At 44.1% G+C, this 12,989-nt stretch overlaps 1 non-coding gene across 1 annotated transcript; it reads left to right on the top strand.

Annotated features, from left to right (window-relative positions):
* The first annotated feature begins 12,440 nt into the window (after positions 1-12,440).
* Trnat-ggu (transfer RNA threonine (anticodon GGU)) lies at positions 12,441-12,513 on the top strand. Its single transcript has one exon. It is a non-coding gene; the product is annotated as a tRNA-Thr (tRNA).
* Positions 12,514-12,989: the final 476 nt, after the last annotated feature.

The raw sequence follows: 12,989 nt of genomic DNA, 5'->3' as shown, positions 1-12,989 counted from the left end.
CATATTTAATGCTTAGTGTTATGTATCTCCCTTCTCTAATGCATGCAAAGGCAACCAGGCATCAAATAAATAAATAAATAAATAAATAAAACAATGAATAAGGCAGCTAAGGTATTTAGGTACCTATACTTGAAAAGCGTGGACTCGCAGTGGTTAAGAAAGACTGGAAGGCTAACGATGAAATACGGAAAGATCAGTGGGGAATCCAAAACAACCAAGGTAACCAAAAAAGAGGCAAGGCAGATTGAAACGAATAAATGGAGGGAAAATATGGAAGCTAAAACGTCGTTAGAGATGTACAGGGCTGAGAAGATGAACATCAGAAAGGAAAATTTCTACGATAATTCCCAGGGCAGTGCTTTGCTTTTTGAGGCTAGAGCAGGTTGCCTGCGAACTAAGAGTTTTGTGGGGAAGTATTCACAAAATGATGGGGTATGCGTGGTCTGCGGAAAAGAAACGGAAACTATGCGGCACATCGTGTTAGAATGTGAGGGTATCCATCCAAATCTACATGAAGGGAATATTGGGCTTGCAGAAGCCCTAGGATTTAAGGGTATCACAGAGGAAGTTAACTTCAAGGCTGTCGAGGGCACGAAAAGAAGATTAGAATGCTGGTTGACGAAAAGCAGAGAGGGGAATATTGCCTAGGACAGTTACCACCTGAAATGGAAAAATGTATTTTGTGCCTAATAAGCTTTTTGTGCCTGCCCTAAACAGCGCTAGTATTGAACCAAAAGTGTAAAACATAGGTATATTAGTCCTTTTTGGTCAGATGACACGTCATCACCCTGATACAAAGGGAAAACCAATAGAAATCATCATCATCATCATCAAATAAATGAATAAAAATCAACAAAAAAACAAATAAAAAATAAATAAATAAATAAATAAACAAATAAATATATAAACTGCCAGAGCCGCAAGTTTGCCTCCGACGGGTTGAGAACCCTACGCATTCAACCTTGACCAATAAAATATTTATTACCGTATTCGTTGCAGTATGAAAGGTTTCCTGTATGCATGCAACCATTGCTATGTTATTGGTTTGAAACAAATTATGTAACTCTTATTTTAAGCCTTTCCTTGCGTGAACACAGAGGGATACAATTCCAGCCACCTAAAGCAGGGCGTCATTCGCAACGCGTCTAGAATTTTTTGAATGTAGTATGACATTAGAAGAAAATTAAGTTCTTTTGGACTATTAAGTGGTACGGACGTATACTCATGAAAACAACATTAAAATAGATTGAAAAGTAAAGCACCTGTTCGCTCCTTCTTAGGATCAGTCCTGCGCAAGATCATCACAAAAGTTGATCGAGTAGAAAATGTCTTTGCAAAAAAATTGGGCAAAAACTTGACATACTTTTTTGTGAAGGAGTTATTATAAATGCTCCTGAGTGTTTTTTTGAGAACCAAAACGCTTCGTAAAGGCATTCACGTCGGTTTTATATACATCAAAATTAGTCAAAAAACTGTTATAAAAATAGTTTATGTAGTCATAGCATGAAAGTGTTCCGGAATATTGCCCTAAAAAAATGTCTAAAACCGGGGCAATTTATCTCTCTGAAATTCATCCTAGTAAAGTATACGCCCTCCGTCCCCCCCCCCCTCCTCTTTCCCCGTTTATTACAGGTAAGCCGCCCGACAGAGGATATCAGGACCTGGACAATACACCTATTCAAGCTCTACAAAGAATTGAATATTTTCTGTTTTCGGCTGTAAAAGAGGCACAGCAATTAAAGGAACGACAATTTGTGAGCACTGTTTAATAAATGAATTTTGCTGTCAACTCAGGCTGGTAATTATGCAAGGCTGCGCTGAAAGCTTGACGGCTGGTGGTTGCGCGCAAGCTCACTTTGATGTGGCTGCATTGAACCCAAAATGCTGGGTTTGTGCTGCTTCTGCATTGGGCGAATGAGTCATCTGCTTGCGCGACATGCAGTGACCGGCCTCAGTACAGTTAACGTACTGTGGCTGAACTCCAATGCCCGTAGCACGGCCGTATTTCCGGTAGCTTTAGTCGGGCTGGAGTCCGACGACCGCATCTCGGCTTTAATCCGGCGGCCGTACTTCGGCCGTACACGGGTGGCTCCTCAACTCCTCAACGAAGATCAGGACCCCTTCTTCGTAGAGCTGCGTGCTTGTTTTAAACAAAGTGGGGCTCATTATTTCCCCCACGGTGCCGAATGTTTTAAGGAACTGGCTTTTAAGAGCGTCCAGTTGGTTAGCGAGCTTTATTTTCTCGAACCACGTTCGCGCTGTGCCTTCAAAATATAAGAAGTTCTTGATTCACTCGTTATAAAAACCTGAGCTTTTGTTTTTTTCGGGGTCCTCGAGGAAATAGTTGCTTCAACTGCTCAACGAAGATCAGGACACCTTTGGTGTGGGTCTCCGCACGTGTTTTCAACAAAAGTACGGATCATTATTTCCGCCCGACGGTAGTGAATGTTTTAAGCAACCGGTTTTAAGGAGCGTCCAGTCGGTTAGCAACCTTTTAGTGTTCTCGAACCATGTTCGCGCTGTACCTTCGAAATACAGGAAGTTCTTGATTTACTCCTCCCATTAAAAACCTCAGCTTCTGTTCATCACTAATTTCGGGGTACTCGCAGAAATAGTTGCTTCAACTGCTCAACGAAGATCAGGACCCGTCTTTGTGGGGCTGCGTGCGTGTTTTCAACAAAAGTGGTGCTCAATATTTCCGCGCGACGGTGGGGAATGTTTTAGGCACCTGGCTTTTAAAGAGCGCCAGTCTGTTAGCGAGCTTTCGTTGTTCTCGAACCACGTTCACGCTGTGCGTCAGAAATGAAAGTTCTTGATTCACTCCTCACATTAAAAACCTGAGCTTCTTTTCTTCAGTAATTTCGGGGTTGGCGGGGAAATAGTTGCTTCGACTGCTCAACGAAGATCAGGACCCCTTCGTTGTGGTTCTGCGTGCGTGTTTTCGCCCAAAGTGCGGCAGAATATTTTCGCCCGATGGTGGCGAATGTTTTAAGAAACTGGCTATTAAAGAACGTCCAGTCGGTTAGCGAGCTTTCATTGTTTTCGAACCACGTTCCCGCTTAGTTCTTGAAATCTTCGATCTTGGAATCTTAGATTTCAAATCTTTCCTGGAAATGGATGCCTACCGCAGGAGAAACAACATAGAATCGGTGCTTCGTGTCCTTATGACCATCATTCTCCCAAACATTTCGAGGTCAAAGGCGTCGGCGGTGTCTAAAGAGATTTGTATTATTTATGTGCACAAAAAGACCTCTAATTTCAAAGGAGTGAAAGACCAAATCCAAATAATGAGTTTGCTAAATGTAGGGACAAAGATTCAACATTTTCCTGATGTGCAATTTGTTGCACATCCTATTTATGAGTGCAATAACGAAGAAAACATCAAAGTGAAGGCGAACATAGAGGTGGCGTATGAGACCTTAGTCTTTCATGAGCTCGTAAAACGAAATTCAAGAGCATCACAGCATTTCTGAATACATGAGAACGGTTTTACTTGGTGGGTTCGGCAGAAAACCTCCGGACTGAAAAACGCCAGTATTGTTTGTCAGTACCAGCGCCACCTCGGAACTACGGTTGCACAAAACACTAACAGGAGGCACCACCGGTCTCTACTATAGCTTCGAAACTGTGTCGGTTTTGCTTCCAGCTGCTATTGTTTATGAAACGCCTAAATCTTAATGTGCAATACGTTGCACGCGAGATCTCTTGAGGATATACCTTTTGTAGTACAGCGGCTTTAAATTTTGGGTTTCGAGGAAGTTTGACTCCAGACATCCCTATAAGATATTCGCGTATTTGGGCCCGATTTCGAAGCCCATTGACGTTTCGATGCCTTGCACGTAATTGACACCATCAAACTCAAAATTAATAATTTCAAGGATAAGGCGAAGAAAATTTTCAAGGGTGAGAGAATCGATAGGTTTCTCACCCGCCGACCGCTCATATGCACATATTAATGCGGTGATACCATCCGCATGCCGCACGTTAGTGTATAGCGACATTACATCCAGGGTAACAAGTAAACAGTTGTTAGGAATTTCTATCGTCACAATATCCGAGAGAAAATGATTTGTATCCTTAATGAAGGATGGAAAGCTGGAGCAAATCTCGCAAATGAGAGAGTCGACGTAGTGCGAGACGTTTTCGGTGAGAGTACCATTGCCAGAAACAATGGAGTAACCTGGGTTTTTGTTTTTATGAATCTTAGGGAGAAGGCAGAATCTACCTGCTACTGGGCTTAAATGTATAGGAGAATGAGCCGTTGTTTCAGTTATTTCCTGATTTTGAACAAGCTGAGTGAGTTCATCTTTGAGAATTAGCTTATAATCATTAGTAGGATCACTAGGAAGTACTCTGTGGAACGTAGATTCTGATATTTGTCTATGAGCTTCGTTGACATCGTCATCTTTGTCGAGGATCACTATGGCGCCTCCTTTATCGGCCGGTTTGATTACTATTTCGGAGAAACCTGCGAGTTTCTCCAGGGCTTTATTTTTCTTGCTTGTGACGTTATGGTGGAAAGAGATCTGCTTTTATTATGCTGCTCGTACATCGCAATGAACGGCTTTAATGTACATTTAGCGGCATGTATTGCGCTGCGTGGGAGGGGTATAGTACTTATGGCTAGGTAATGAAGTTCGCGCTTCGTCGGTTGGAGGACGACCATGAAAGTTGTGGTGCGGTAGAGGAAAGAGGGGGTGCGTGTGTAGAAAAAAATAGTCGACGACGGGGAATTTGCGTTACAGGATGAGATGACAGACCCTGGACAATCGCCCACTGTGGGTATGCTCTGCTAGGTGTCGCTTGAAGGGAAACAGCAAATAAGCCGGGGCAATAATGGGACGTCGGAGAAGGGGTAGAGCAGAGGCCGACGAAGCAGGGAATGTGTTGGAAGGAGCGATGATTCCGAGACCTATTTGCAAGGCGCGGTAGCTGTGTTTTACCGAGGCCGTCGTTAAGGACCACTGGAGATTGAGCCGGGCTGAAGTGCCGCCATTCGTCGACCGCGCATTAAATTGTCGGTTTCGACAGGGCAGCGTAGTGTACACTGTGACCACCACCAGGAAGTCGCCGAAAACCGTGAAATAGCAGCACCGATGTCATCGAGAGTACCAACTCACGTGAGACACTTGATTCCTTACCGGTTCCTGTTGGAAGTGAACTTGAACGTGGTAGTTTTTCCTATTAGAGGTCTGTGTGTTCAGGATTGAGTGTCGCAGTATGGTAGTAACTGTACCTTAATGTCCTTCGCTCGTTTCTGCAAGATAAAAGTTCATCTCCGTCGACATCACCATAGAACCTCTGAAGTACCTGTGTCTTTTGTGGGACGTTAATCTCGAGCCCTAGCCACCAATAACACAACAACTGGCGTCTGCGACAGTAACTCTTCTTTAACATCTTTAAGAGGGAAGCTATATTTTAAGATAAACCGAGCCGATTCCAGTCACGGACATTGAGAGGCTTATGACAATCTGAAGACTGGCATGACTCTCTACTAATACATTGGATACTGTTACTTTAACGAGGAAAGAGACTCGCAAGTTTGAGGTTTTGATATGTGAATCGAAGAATTGGGAAGGCTAGTAGTGAAAGGAATAAAATGAGGATTGAAGGGAGCAGAATTGCGAAGGTGGGTGGAGATTGAGCTTGCGAAATTGAAAGCAGAGCGGGAAGCAGAGTATGAAGCTGAAAAGGAAGCACATAAAAAAGAGAACAGAATGCTAAGGCAGCAGTTAGCAACTCAAGGAGACTCGAAAAAGACAAGATCATGGAACCAACTTTGGGTGTCTATACAACAACACGGCATAATAAGGTAGTGGACCCTGCCAACTCCGAATGTGAACCTAACTTTTCTATATCAGACGTAGTGGTGCATAGGTCTCGTGGAGGTTTCAAGAATGCACTTGTGCAGGACCACACAGAGCCGCTTACCGAAAGGCATATCGGACCAGAAGAATTTCATTCCGAGGAACGAAGATTTCTACCTGAGTTGAGGAAGACGACACCTGAAAGAGTTGAAGCTAAGCTTCAACACACCAGGTGGCTGCGCTTTGACGGCCCATCACCGTCACTACTAAAGGAGCAAGCAGCCGCACCTATGGGCGCAGCCATGACCCACGAGAATAATGCATCACTTTTAGGTGCTGCGAAAGAAAATGTAGCTTGCAAGGGTGAGCTATATGAGCTGCAATTCATCCCCCCACAGAGAAAAGCACCAACTTTATGTACAGACGGGGAAAAGGCGGATACTGAAGGCACGGGAATTTTCTCTGGCTATGTGCGAGCACGCGAGAAAATCGAGTTGCGGCCAACTAATTCTTAAAAAGCCTATGGTTTCAAACGGAAAGCTCTGCCACCGCAAATTCGTGCGCCTGAAGCTCAAATCGTTGTTCGTGGTGACTTGGAGCTCATTTTTGCGAATGCAAAAGCGTGGAAGCTGCACTTTGTCCGTCACCGCACGCAGAGCAGGAAATGTACACCTGGCAGGCATTCCAGACAGGAAAGATGTCCAGGACCGTCTTCTCTGGCAACAAGTGGCAAACACGGAGCGAAGGCACGCAAAGCCACGTGCATGATGATTGCCAAGCCGAAAGGATGCATGAAAGTCAATAATTAATTTTTTTCTGGATAGGCATTCCCATGTGAACAGCCTTTGGCTGCGGATTTGGAAATACAGAAAAAACAGATAAAGGGCATCACCGATAGGTTTCTTACGGCAGGAAAAGATTATGGACTGGATGACCTCACGGGCACATGTGCCAATTAACAAGTTTGCGTCTCACGAAATTAGAACGCGTCGGCTTTACTCCTCCAGCTGTGTGACGTGAACTTTGTACACTGTGGATAGTGTGATTTTTAAATCATGGTGTGATTTTTTTATGTGTGTTCTTTGCCCCATCAACTTTCTTAAGTGGGGAGGATTGTGAAGAGGTAGAGGACCGAGGGACTGCGTGCGTTGAAAAAAAAAAGAGTCCAACATGAGGAATTTCATTTAGAGCATGAGATGACAGACCCTGGACAATCACCCTCTGTGGGTATGTTCCGGCTAGGTGTCTTCGGAGCCGAGCCAATAATGGGACGTCGGAGAAGAGGAAGAGGAGAGGCCGACGAAGCAGAGGGGTGTTCCTAGGAGCGATGATTCGGAGAGCTATCCGCAAGGTGCCGTCTACCGACGCCGTCGTTAAGGACGCCGGGAGACCGAGCCGGGCTGCAGTGCCACCATTTGTCGACCGCGCAATAAATCGCCGGTTTCAACTGGGCAGCGTTGTGTACCCTGTTACTACCACCAAGAAGTCGCCGACAACCGGGAAATAACAGCACCGACGTCATCGAGAGTGCCAACGCACGTGAGACATTTGATTCCTTACCGGTTCCTGTTGAAAGTGAACTTGAACGTGGTAGTTTTTTTTTCTGGTATAACTCTCTGTTCAGGATTTCCTTAAGTGTCGCAATATCGTAGTAACTGTAACTTCATGTCCTTCGCTCGTTTCGTCATGATAAATGTTCATCTCAGTCTATATCATCATAGAGTCTCTCAAGTGCCTGCGTCGTTTGTGGGACGTTAATCCCTTGTTCTAGCCACCAATAACATAACAGAAGTACTCTCGCAGTCTCATATTTCTACCAAAGTTATCTAAGCCTTAAAAAGTTGAAATTCATCGATACCGCCAATTGCCGTGATACAATTCAGACCGTTTGACAGGGCGCTTATCTAGTCTGGTGACAGGGTAATACTAGAGATGTTCATCACATTTTCAGTGAGATTTTTGTTCGCGTTGAGAGCCTTGGGAGAGCTGACAGAATGGGGATAAAAATTTGGGTTTGTGTTGGCAGACTGAGTCGTACCGGCGGTAATGTAAGCTGCTGAATTTGGCGAATTATTCGCGTTAAATGGGCGATTTTTATGGGCATTCCCAGATAATGGACAGCCATTAGTAGTGGAGCTACTTTTATTCTTAATGGTGTAGTGATCGCTAGGAATATTATCTCGGAAAATTTAGGAAATTTTGTTTCGAATATGGCGCATGCCTTTTTGGATTCGTAGCTGCGAAGGAGGCCTGATTCTCTTTCGCTTACATCCTTTTTAAGAAGTCCTTCCTTCTCGTAGACGGAATGGGACATCGTCTCGTAGTCATTTAGAATTATCTGCGTTAATTGCAAGGATGCGTTGTCTAGTACCTGCTTCCACTTCTTCATTTTGGATTCGAAGATTTAGGCAGTTGCAGGTCTCAGCCTAACCCTCAAACTCATTGGAGCTACCTCGGTAGACAAATACTGTGAAATTGCGGAAACGTGAAAATGGGAATGTATGCGTTTTTAAAGTAATCTTTCTTAATTTAAGGAACTATTTTGACACTGGGTAGGAGGCTGCATTACCAAATTTTCTGAGTCCTAGTCAGTTTGTCGGCGCAGGGGACACTTTCTTGCGGATGTTGTAGGGGTGCGCCGCGCCCAGAGCCTGCCACGCCCGCCCTCGGGATCAACAGCGGCCACCGGAGCCTCAACTACAAACGAGCCACCGGAGAACGCCTACAGCGGATCTGAACTGCCTCTGGACGCCCCAAAGCCAGCCTATGCCCTCTACAACCTCCGGAAGAAAGTGTCTTCAGCGCCGACAAACTGACTACGACTAAAAAAATCCGGTAGTGCAGCTTCCTACCCAGTGTCAAAACAGTTCTTATATAAGAAAGATTACTGAAACACGCGTACGTTCCCAATTGAACATTTCCGCACTTTCACAAATGGGTTTGAGGGTTAGGCTGAGACTTGCGACTCCCGAACTCTCTCCCCATTAAGCATGAAGAAGTGGAAACAGGTACTAGACAACGCACCCTTGCAATTACGCAGATAATTCTAAATCACTACCACACTATGTCCCATTCCCTCCGACAGAAAGAAGACATTCTTAGTAAGGAGCTAAGCGAAACAGAATAAGCTTTCGTCGTAGCTACGAATCCAAAAAGGCATCCGTCATATCCCCCAAAAAAAGTCCGTAAATTTTCCAGAGGTAATATTCCTAGCGATGACTACACCCGTAAGAATAAAGTTATCCCCACGACTAATGGCTGTCATTTATGTGGGAATGCACCTGAAAATCGTCCCTTAACGCGAATAATTGGCCAAATACTGACAATTCATATGCTCACATTATCGCCGGTACTAGTGAGTCTGCCAACGCAAACCCAAATTTTTATCCCCATTCTGTCAGCTCTCCCCAGGCTATTAGCGCTAACAAAAATCACACTGGAAATGTGATGAACCTCCCTAGTATTACCCTTCCACCAGATCAAATGAGCACCCTGTCAAAAGGTCTGAATTTTTGCACGGCAACAGGCGGTTTCGATAAATTTCAACTTTTGAAAGACTTGGATAACTTCGCTAGAAATACGAGACTGCGAGAGTACTTACATGACCGTCCTCCAAGCGACGAAGGCCGAACTGCATTACCTAGCAATAAGCGCGATACATGCCTCGATATGTACATTAAAGCCGATCATTGCGATGTACGAGCAGCATAACAAAAGCAAATCTCTTTCCGCCGTAACGTCACAAGCAAGGAAAGAAAAGCCCTGGAGAAAATCGCAGGCGGCTCCGAAATGGTAAACAAACCGGCCTATAAAGGAGGTGCCATCGTGATCCTCGACAAAGATGACGATGTCAACGAAGCTTATAGACAAATATCAACATCTACGTTCTATAGAGTACTTCCTAGTGATCCCACTAATGATCATAAGCTAATTCTCAAAGATAAACTCCATGAGCTTGTTCAAAAGCAGGAAATAACTGAAACAACTGCTCGTTCACTTATCCCCTTAAGCCCAGTAGCAGGTAGATTATACCTCCTTCCTAAGATTCCTAAAAATAACAACCAAGGTTGTCCCATTGTTTCTGGCATTGGTACTCGCACCGAGAACCTCTCGCGCTACGTCGACTCTCTCACTCGAGACATCCGCCCCCTCCCCAAGCTTTACATCCTTCATTAAAGATATAAATGATTTTCTCTCGGATAATATGAAGAGATAAATTCCTAACAACTGTTTACTTGTTACTCTGAATGTCGTTTGGCTATACACTAACATTATCCATGCGGATGTAATCACCGCTGTGTAATGTGCGTTTGAGCGGTCGGCGGGTGACAAACCTATCGATTCTCTCACCCTTGAAACTTTCGTTCACCTTATTCTTGAAATTAACAATTTTGAGTTTGATGGTGTAAATTACGTGGAAGTAAGCGGAACGATAATGGCTACCAAAATCGGGCCAACTACGCAAATATCTAATTGGGATGTCTAGAGTCAAACTTCCTCGAAACAAACATTTTGAAGCCACTGTACTACAAGAGGCATATAGATGATAAATTCATGATAGGGCAGCATGGTGAAATGAAACTTCTCGCGTTTATAAAGACTTTTCACTTTGCGCATCTTACTATCTACCTCTCTTATTCCTACTCTATGCACAGCATACATTTCCTGGATTGTACTGTCACAGTTTCTCTAGCCAGGCTTCAGAATAATCTCTATAAGAAACCTACGGACATGCGCCTGTATTTGCACTTCCACAGGAGTCATGTCAGGCACTGCAAGGCTGGAATACCTTACAGCCAATCTCACGTTTCAGGTGAATCTGCACAAGCCAGGCGGATTTCGATTCTAACTGCAGAGAACCTAAAACCGCGGTCTCAAATCAAAACCACCCAGAGCAGCCGATCGATGACGCGATTACACGATCTAACCACTTCTGTGAAAAAAAGCTCCAAACACTATTCCACAAATAAACCTCGTTTTGACCCATTCGGCCTCTTCTTCGAAAGGTACATCCATACTAAAAAACATCACAATATCCTTCTTTAAACTGAACGCCTAAGCCACCACGCGTTCTTTATAGACGCAGCAAAAATTTGGGCGACGTTCTCATCAGATGCACCATCATCCGACCAGCGACTACTGGTTGAACGCCCTGTAACAAATCACGGTGTAAGGTATACGCAAAAATTACCACCACACAGAGCGCGCCAGCACAGCTTCAAACTATTATATTATTTGTAAAATGGAACTTTAACTGTGATTACGCCAACGTCGTATACCTGCTGGAATGCACCCTCTGCGCAAAACAATACATCGGCCAGACTAAAACACCCTTTCGTTTGAGGTTTCACAAGTACCGCTCTTATGCAAAGACCTGCCGTTCTTTGCCTCCTTCAAAGCATGTTAACACTCCTGGTCATTTTTTTTGAACAATTGAAGGCCACCGATTCTTGAACCTTCTTTTAAAACGCTTCACGATCGCGATGTTCGTGAGTCTACATTATTTATAGTTTAAGTCAGCGTCGTTTGGAATAAATTAAAGATATGGCAAATTTACGTGTCTTTCCTCCGATTAAAATTTCAGCGGCATTTCTGAGGCTAGTGTTATGCCTGTTCATTTCTTTTCCTCGACAATATTTAGTTGGCGAATCCCCCTAGATGGTTATATTTTCGTGCTAGCACCGCGTGTTTAATGGCTTCACTAAACCAAATTTGACAAGCAAGTCTGGGCATTAGGTTCTGTGAAAAAGGCTGTGGTACCATTGTTACCTTGACACTCTCACCTTTTAATGAATTTGTGCACGCGAGCGTGTGTGATTGCTTTCATTTCCCCTTTCTTTTTCGTATGGCAGTTTTCTAACACTCATTTCCTGTCGAAACTGCCTGTCCTGCTTTTGGGCGCGACCCTTGCCTCCCACCTACAGAATCCAAATTTCTCATGTTTCAATTACCTGACCCCTATTCTTAGAACGGGTGTGTATGGGCAGATGTTCGCCCTTTGTGTGCATGGGAATATCCTCTCTAGACCTTGTTCGTCCTTCGTTACTGATATTTTCGCCGATGTCAACCACGATCATGAGCGTATCTTGTTTCGACCCCTCTTTCGCCACTGTTGTCACGGGGGAGGAAGGGCATTACTTTGTTTTAATTTTTTTCTCGTTGTTTCTTTTTCTTGTTTGGCTCGTTTTTGTCATGTTCATACTGCTCGTGACGGTGGGTTCTTGTGCTTTTTTATTATTTTTTCTTCCCTTCCCTCTTCCCCTTCTCTCATTTTTTTGCTGCCCACGAACCATAGTCCCATTGTACGTACTCTCCCTTCCCTTGCCCTGCCCTCGCCCTTGCCGTATTTTCTCTATAAATATTTCTCTAACCAACTTCTTCTGTACTCTGAAGAAAAGAAGTTATCTTCCTGAAACGTCAGTAAAGCTATTTTTATTTTCTGCGTCTTTCTTGCGTTTCGCTGTGGCTACTAAACTTATTTTTTCGTGCTGCGTGTGAGTTTTTATCGTTCCAGACTACATTTATATATATGCATATATATAGGTAGCCCGTGTGGTGCTGGCTATCACCCCCAAGTGCAGGAAACAAACATTACTCAACATCAATACCCGAGAATAGGCTGCGGAAACAGCCCCGCCGGTAGCGTAGTGGTTATCGCACCAGACCGGTATTCTGGAGGTCGTGGGTTCGGATCCCACCCGGCGGGCATTTTTTCGCCACTTTATTTTCGGCTCAAAAAAATCTTCTTCTCCTTCTATGACCCACCACAACCTCCCCTTTGCTTGGCGACGTTTTCTTGACTGCCAACCCTTGTTTTCTGTCTAAATATATATATATATATATATATACAGAAAGATAGGGCAGCAGTTTACAACGCCAAAGGAGGCATAGGGGTGTGGTTAGGCTCTTTTCTTTTTAACTTCGGGTAATGAAGTAAACATTTTTGTTAATATAAAGAAGAAAGAAAGAAAGAAAGAAAGAAAGAAAGAAAGAAAGAAAGAAAGAAAGAAAGAAAGAAAAACACGCGCCCAGAGTGGGGACCGAACCCACGCCATTCGATTACATGTCGAATGCCTTACCAATTCGGCTATCTGGGCGACTGTGTTCTGCTTCACTTTCTGGGCTATTTATATTAACTACAACTGTATCTGACGCTTGAGGGTGGTAGCCAGCGCCACTCAG

The sequence above is a fragment of the Haemaphysalis longicornis genome, unplaced genomic scaffold (assembly GCF_048455015.1).
Source record: "Haemaphysalis longicornis isolate Haplotype H1 unplaced genomic scaffold, Haemaphysalis longicornis Haplotype H1 scaffold_11, whole genome shotgun sequence".
Taxonomy (NCBI): domain Eukaryota; kingdom Metazoa; phylum Arthropoda; class Arachnida; order Ixodida; family Ixodidae; genus Haemaphysalis; species Haemaphysalis longicornis.
The sequence above is the reverse complement of the archived record's forward strand: the minus strand, read 5'-3'. Positions and strand labels throughout refer to the sequence as shown.